This window comes from Miscanthus floridulus, chromosome 14 (assembly GCF_019320115.1).
Source record: "Miscanthus floridulus cultivar M001 chromosome 14, ASM1932011v1, whole genome shotgun sequence".
NCBI classification, from domain to species: Eukaryota; Viridiplantae; Streptophyta; class Magnoliopsida; order Poales; family Poaceae; genus Miscanthus; species Miscanthus floridulus.
In genome coordinates, this window is record NC_089593.1 from 20,338,876 (window position 1) to 20,347,648 (window position 8,773).

At 42.9% G+C, this 8,773-nt stretch overlaps 1 pseudogene; it reads left to right on the top strand.

The window, feature by feature from the left end:
- The first annotated feature begins 1,023 nt into the window (after positions 1 to 1,023).
- Positions 1,024 to 8,261, top strand: LOC136505072 (uncharacterized; annotated as a pseudogene).
- Positions 8,262 to 8,773: the final 512 nt, after the last annotated feature.

Consider the following 8,773-nt stretch of genomic DNA (forward strand, 5'->3'; position numbering starts at 1 on the left):
TTTATCGTACCAGGCGAACATGGTAAAACCCCTTACAAGCCTCCATGTATCAACAGTGTGGCAGGCTGCGACGTCTGCCATATCCGAAGAAAACAACACAACCTTCCACGTGCATCTGACATCCCACAGTGTTGTGGACGCCTACCATCATCTTATATCCGTCAGTGTGGGAAGCAAGACTTAGCAGCAAACGTACTCCTTTTCTCTTACTTGTAAGGCCATCATCTTCATCTATAAAAGGGGATGCGCTCTCTTCCAACAGACAGATAGATTCAGATCGATCAAGTTCACTAGTACATAATGCGCTCTCTTCCAACAGACAGATAGATTCAGACCGATCAAGTTCACTAGTATATAACCACAGAACCATCAGATTCAAATCACAAGCACACGCTTAAACACTTAGCTCATAGCGAGGCTCTCGTCATTCTCGAGCCTTCCGACTGAAGTCCGACCGAATCTTTTGTACCCCCAATCTTTCTCCTTCTCGTTTATAACCCCACTCAAACTTCGAGCACCTGGGCTCAGGAATAAAGTCACCGACCGACTCAAACTAGACGTAGGGCACGTTGTCTGAACTAGTATAACCCCTGTGTCATTGAGTGTTAGGCCACCTCCGATCATAACGTACGGCAAAACTATAAATATTTACTTAATAATCATTTTCTACACCGACAATATATTTCCGCAAAAAAAATGAATTGATATGATTAATATATCTTAGAACAATCATATATTTTTTATAATATTAAATAAAGATAATTTTTATATAAAAATTGTAGATCTCGACGAGACCTACAACTTTCTAGTTTTGAGTTTTTTATTTAAAGTCGTTAAGATGTTAAAAAATTAATAACATATTTAGACCGAAAAATATTTTTGACTTTTTATGTATACACTAACGGTAGCGGCATGAAGGATAAAAAAAAAAGTAGTAGTGTTAAAATCTATCGAATTTTTTGAGTTATGATCTTTTATAACGGTTCTCACTTATAAAAAGGGTACGCTCAATCCCGTCGACTCCGTAGGATTCGGGTCTGGCGGCCGGTGGCCTCTCCCTCCCGCTGCGCCGTCGCCTCTATCAGCGCCCTCCTCTCCCCGTCTCCCGCCGCCCTCCGCTGCCGCTGCAGCGCCGTCGTCGCCTCCTCCCGCAACGCCCGAGAATCGATCTGTTGCGGCCGCTTCCCCGACTTGGAGGGGAGGACGGCTGCGCCATCTTCCCCACCACGCCGCTCCCGTCTTCACCTTCGCGTTCACACAAGGCGGAAGCTCAGCGGCGGGCCGGTGTGGATCTGAGGCCACCACTGCCTGAACATCGCCTGACCCGTTTTCACACTGTCAACGGCCACCACCGTCAAGCCGTCACCGTCCGCATAGACCCGCTCGGTGAGCACGCTTATTCGCCCAGACGAGCCTCATCATTTCTTGCATTTCATATCACTGGCTGATGACTACTCCGACATAATTGTATCTATTGTCAAATATGCAACTAGCTGCAGCTTACTTATTCATGCATGCAGCATACACATACCTTCATAGATGACTACTCCAACATAATTTTATCTATAATGGATCCGTACAACTGCCTATATGCACTCCTAAAGAGCATGATTATTTTAAGAATAGAATTGAATTACCAGCTTATGAACTGATGGGACTAGTACATTTGACGATTATATACTACTTGTGATCAATGTTTTCAAGTCGTCCGATTAATCACGACCAATCGTCCCTATCGGTCCCTAGTGACCGTTTTGGGGCACCGAGGCGATCAGCTCGACTAGAAAGCTGGTCGTCCGATTAGTCGATGACTAGTCACGATTAGTCGTCCGACCAGGACAGGGAAAACCAGTTTGGCGGCCGAAAAAAACACGCACCGGCGGAAAAAACACGAGCCTGCCGATTTTTGGCGGCCGAAGAGCGGGCAGGCGGGCCGCAGTCCGCGAAAAGCACGAAGGAAGAGCGCGCGGGAAGGATAAGAGGGAGAGCGCGTGCAGATACTCGAGAAGACGCACAGAGGAAAAGTACCACTGGCGGACCCAGCTCAAGAAAGGATGTAGGGCGAGCCGCCGCCTGAAGGGCACGCCGCAGGCGCGCCGCGAGTGCCGCCTGTGGCTGCTGTCTGCTGCTGCCGTCCGCGGTGCAGCACAGCTACCCGCCGCCCGCCGGGATCTGGGAGGACCAGAGGAGAGCCGCCAGCCGCCACCCCGTCGGCCGCTGGGATCTGTGAGGACCGGAGGAGAGCCACCACCCGCCGCAGCCCGCACGCCGGCCACCGCGCCCAAGCGGCCAAGCCGCCGAGTGCCGCATGCCGCCAAACGCCCGAAGCCGAGCCCACACGCTGTCGCCTCCGATCGGATGTGTGCCCTGCCACCTGGCCCTGCTTGCCCTAAGGCCTCCTAAATGGATCTGTGATGGGCCATTGGGCCTGGCCAGACGGCCCAGTCCGCCCCAAGGACCCCAGCGCCCGCCTCCACCGGTCTTCCTCCTCCCTGCCGGTCTCCCTCCCCACCGGGCAGCTGCACGTCTGTTCCCGCCGGCCGCTCCCCTCCCCGCCAGGCAGCTGCTCCCGCAGGTAAGCACGTCCCCTGCTCGGCTGCTACCGCAGGTCTGCCCTCCAATGCTTACCTGCTCCTATCTCCTCTGCTCACTGCCTCCTCCCTCCTATCTTTGCTTTGTCTGCTCGACTAATCGGCCTGGTCGACGACTAATCACGATTAGTTGCCTGGTCGGTCCCATGGCGACTAGGTTCGACTGGACGACTTGAAAACATTGCTTGTGATGCTCATCAGTTCCTTTTTTCTAACTACTCATTGGCAATTCGCTATTATCAGGTTTGATCCTGGTCTTATCCAAAAAGTCAGTGCCAGTAGCCCTGTCACCGCAAAATCAGAGTATGTTACGTTCTATAATTTGTTTTGCTTGTACAGTGACAACAATTAATTATCTGGAGGATTATTGTCACTACCATGCTAGTCTACTCTAATAATCCCATATATGGTATAGAAATCTACTTTTATGTCTATTACTAACTGCGAAAATGTACTACTATCGACTAGTATTTAATTGTGCACTGCATCATAGACTCGTGAAAAACTTGAGCATTTTGATTCCGTAGAATATACATACGGAAAACTTCTTCTATCAAAGACTTATACTTAAGGTGAACTCTGATTAGCTTTATTATCTGTCCTTATTGTACACAACTCAGCGCCTTGTTCCTTGCCTACAGTTTAATTTTGTTGCTTGTAGTAACTTTTAAGCTCAAAAATGGCCTAGAACTAAGGTGATACAAATTTGAATAAACCAAAGTATGAGAGATTTAAAATGTATGTTAAACTACGAATGTGGATACCTTATGCTAAAACTGCCTACCATAATTTCAGATCCATTATTCAATTTATAAACCCTTTTGCTATTTAACAAACCTGAATTGAATTACCTTCTGTTTAAATAACATGAGCTTTCCTGCTCGCTAAGAGGTCATCGACCCTTGAGTGCATAAATTTTCCATAACTGGAAACCATCATTGCAAGACCTGATGCATGGACCTTTCATCTCGAGTTACAATATCAACAAATTAATAATTCTGCTGCCATTGTGAATCATCTGCTTTTGGTCTGCTAAGACGTTAATGCAGCAATATTGAATTGCCTCCATTTGACCGTTTGTTCCTGTCACGTTTAAATTGATGAAGGTGAAAAAAGCCATTGTCTGTCTGCTGTGGCTGGTTGCAGCTGCTGCTAGCTTGGCTATTGGAGCCAGCTTGCCGAACACCCCTGCAGTCTTGGACAGAGGGAATACTCAAAACCCTGACTGCAGATGGATCTCCTCTCCACTGCATACGGCGCTACCTCTGATGATGAGGATGCTACTGGCCCACCCTCCTCCGCACCGGTTGCCACTGGGTCCGCCTCCTTCGCTCCACCTCCCCTGAAGCGGCCGCGGTGGGAATCTCACCAATACCTCCCTCCAACCCACTCCTTCCCGCAACAGCCCCTGCTCAACGCAGCGACGCCGTTGGCATCTCCATCCAGTGGCAGGTACATTTCCAAGAGGGAGCGTGCTCTCCTGGCTTCATCACAGGCACATGTAGAATCTGGATCACCCCTGCCCCAGCTGACGAGTACGGAGTTTGATTGCGCAGGTGAGTTTTTTGGGCCCCCATTGCAGCAGATTCAAAGATGGTGATTATCCTAGCATAAAATTCGTCCCGGGTTGCTGGTTAGCTGCTCCCATGGGAAGACACCAGCTTCACCAGACTGCTGGCTGGGTTCAGGATAGTTTTATGTGATTAGTTCTGATAAATTGATTTGTAATAGTGTAGTGGATCCCAGGATGAATTTAATCTTCCATGATTAGATGTCTGAAATGGTTTAAACTGTTTGAAGAACAATGTTCAGGGGTCTCGGATAAAGGCTGATAAAAAGCTTGTTTCGTAATATCCAATTGTTGTGTGAGAAAACCGAAGTGCTTTGTTTCAATGGTCCTGTTTTCTGTTATCATGATGATTTCACGAGGAACTAGTTTAGGGAGTGACACATCTGTACTTTAGTAGTATTTTTATATGTTGCTTGAGCAGCCCATTTTCTACCTTCTGTATTTCTGTAACAGTGAACATGTTGTTACAGATGGCTCTATCACCTATACAAATCTACGAGCTGGACATTTTGCATTCCTTGCGATGCCAACCAAAGCCTGGACCAAGCACAAGTTTCCCTTTGAAGCTCTCAGTTTGTTTGAAGGGTCACACTAAGGCAATCAACTGTGTAGATTGGTCACCAAGTCATGGTTAGTAATTATTCTTACATAGTTCTGCTTCCACGATCTTTACTATTCTGTTTGACTTATGTTATTAATGAGCAAATGTTCTTAGATCTTTATGAGTTAGCCATTCTCTAGGGTCGTGCATTAGGATATTAAGAGAACGCAGAATTCTCCCTCTTCTAATCAAGACAATGCATTGGTTTTACAACCGTCATGGGGATTTGGGGTATGCAATTTGAGATACAATAAGGTGGTTCAACATGATACGTTTCTCTACTTCTCTTATAGTAACCAGGAAACAAAGTGGGTGCCCGGTGCTGTGCTGGTATTGATGTTGTTACCAACATTAAAATTGAAACTGGCAGAGTATTATCTATAAATTTTGGCTATGAGAAGTTTTTTCCCCTATTCTACAAGAAAATGGCAATCTTAGACGTTGCACTGGGTTGTCCTTCCACTCTACAAACATGGATTTCTCTACTAACATGTTTGACATGTTCTTCTGGCATTCTCAATGTTCTCAACAATCTGGCTACTGGCCCTAGTAGATTAGCACTGAGCCATCTAAACTCACAGTACGGATGATGATGCTGTGAAGGTACACGGTAATATTGTAAGTCTATAAGAAAACTACAAAAGGTTGTCATGTAGGGAATTTTCACCTTTTTTCTTTTGAATGTTTATATTAACTCTTTAGAGAAGGCTATCAGGACTGAACTGACCATTCTGAAATTCTGATCTTTTGCAAACCAAGATATATCACCTCCACTGTTCCCTTATCTTCACCTTCGATTTTGTACTTCTAATCTTCTATGGAAATGCTTACAATCCATGTTTCTTGGTAATTTGATGTCAAATAGGGATGCTTTTGAAATATTACATTGGCAATATCTTCATGGAATTTTCCTTGTTATTCTTCGTGCTTCACTTTTAACTAACACTATTAATAATATGGTGCACATGTCGACTTGATAGGAAGTACCAATGCATGAGATGAGTTGTTTCATAGAATCACCAGCTTCAAATTTTGTTGGTTGGTTAATTGAGATATTGCTTTTGACATACAGTACAAAATACCCATGATGATTTTGCATAGCTTTTATTTAAATTAGTCTCACTCAGTAGACATTCACAAAGAAAAGTATCTGCAGGGCATCTTCTTGCTTCTGCTGGAATGGATCACACGGTTCATGTATGGAACGTATGGGACAAAGGGAATACCACTGCTCGTGTTTTGAAACATCACACTGCTGCTGTAAAGGATGTAAGGTGGTCCCTTCATAGGCCCTTTTTACTTTCTGGAGGGCTTGATTGTTCCGTACAGCTAGTCGATGTTGTTGAGGGAAAAGTAATGAAAGTATTCAAGGAGGATCAAGCTGTGGAGGTTATCAAGTTCAATCCAAGCAACCCCGATATCTTCCTATCTGGTGGGTCCAAGGGTTCCCTTAGACTCTGGGATATTCGATGTGGTCTGGTAACAAAAGAATTTCATAGAAACCTTGGAACCATCCTTGACATTGACTTCAGTGCTGATGGGAGACAATTTATCTCTTCAACTGACACAACCAGAAGCAATATTAGTGAGAACACTATAATTGTTTGGGATGTCATGCGACAAGTTCCTTTATCTAACCAGGTAATAGGCGTATAGCTCTATATTAGTCCGTAAGTGTATGTGGTTCTGATGCCATCTTTGTTAGTACCTTATTCACATGTTGCTTCTATTTGCATGCAGTCAACATGTGGTACAACACTTTAAAAAAAGGTCAAAATTTGAAACCTGGTTATTGTTTTGTTATATCAGCCCTGTTAGAGATTATATTTTTACAATTTCCACTTGGATATATCTGTTGTGATATGTAGAAGTTGAACATAGTATTTCAGGATATTCATGAGAGAAGTAAAACCCGTCTAATCATGCTGCAACACTAATGGGACTGGAGCATTGTATCAGAGCATATTCTAGAAACCATCATAAGTTGTGACCGTATGTTGCACTGAACTTCTAATTTAGCAGTTTGTTTGTATAGATTTACAAGTTGCTCATTGTTGAATATCTGTTCTGCCAATTCTTGCAAAAAAAAATGAATTTACAATTCTTTGTTTCATAACCCATGCTGTATCTGCTGAAGTAGGTACCCCAAATTACCAACATGATTAGTCTATTACTGTTAGTTCCATATTATATCTGTGCCTTTGTAGTACTATCTCCTTTCAGTTTTATTTAAAGTTGGCAAATCTCTGTGGTCAAACATTATCGGAACATCAACATATTTAAAATTGTCAAAGTTGGATGTATGAAAATGCCATTACTATATTTGTTGTTAAATTTAATTTTAAACTAAATTTTATAAGTCACAATGTTGTAAAGTTACAGATAATAAGTAACAATCAAAGTCACGTTTTGAAGACTGAAATGTAAAATTTTATCTTACCCTAATATTAAACCACGAAGAGTTTCTATGTTTGGTCCTTTTCTTGTTTTTTTTTCTTTTTTTCTTTCTTTTTCTTTACTTTTTATATAGATAAACATCACGCTCAATTTCTATGTTCGGTCCTTTTCTTGTTTTTTTTTTTCTTTTTTTCTTTTTTCTTTTTAGATAAACATCACGCTGTAGTCTATTTCTTCCGTCGTTAGTCCAGGGAGCGTATTTTTCAGTAACAGGGATTGGCCTCCTACCAGCAGGATGGAAGTTAACAGAATTCACCATTTGTGTATTACAGGTTTACACTGAAGCATTCACATGCCCGTGTGTAAGATACCACCCACGTGAAGCATCTTTTGTTGCACAATCCAATGGGAACTACATTGCTATTTTTTCAGCAAGGCCACCCTTCAAGCTGAACAAGTATATGCGGTTTGAAGGACATGGAGTGTGGGGTTTCCCTGTAAAGTGCAACTTTTCCCTGAACGGAAGAGAACTTGCATCTGGTTCATCCAATGGATGTATTTACTTTTATGATTACAAGTCCGCAAGGCTTTTAAGGAAAATAGAAGCCTTCAAAGAAGCATGCACTGATGTTGCTTACCACCCAGTAATGCCAAATGTGATTGCTTCTTGTAGCTGGACTGGTGAAATATCTGTCTTTGAGTGACATGATATAATGCTTGGTACGGAAGTAAAGTTGAGTGTTACATGGCAAAGTTTTTCATCAGAGGATATAGACACAAACAACTCCCTGAGCGAGTTACAGAGTACAGTATATATTTGTGTTAGCGGTTCTGAACTTCTGATGCTCCTCAGACGAGAATAATATGAATCCGTTAAAGTCTTCCAAGGTTGAGTTGTTTGTGTGTATATCCCCATGGGTCTCTTTAAACAGTGTTAAGTGAACCGCTAGTATAAATATATGATTTATTATACTGGTTGTTGTTTTAGCACTGCCGCCAGTGTAAAAAAATTTGATTTTACACTGTTATCTTAAGTGACCGCCGATGTAAATCGTATATTTACACTAGCAATTTTCTTAAGGGTACCGTTGGTGTATAAACATTTAAGCTGTGGGTTTTCTTATTGTGCCACATTTACAAATTACACCATAAATACCCTTTTTCCTTCCTGACTAGAACTGTACAGAGTAGGCCAGCCGCCTTCCATTTTTGGTGTCCTTGGAGGTCCGAAAATTACTACAAAATATATGATCCAAACGCACCCCAAGTTTATACAATAAAGATGTAGAATAACTTAGCATGTGTTGACAACCAAAATTGGTCATTTTGTGAATTTGTTAAAATGTGGAACGAACTTCACCATTACGTTCTTCTCGTAGAGACGGTCAAAAACATATATAGAATGTCTAATTCCGAGTCCGGATGAAGGAGTTATGCCTCCGGAAAGGTACTCTATTGTCGAGAGTTCCGACCCAAGTCAAGACTTCTAACTGTCGAGAGTCCGGACAAGACTTTCGATAGACCTAACAGAAAATCCTGTTCGGATCTGGTCTTTCGGATTCCGATCTGAACTGTTCCAAACTCGTGAAAAACTTAGAAAATAAGTCTTGGAAA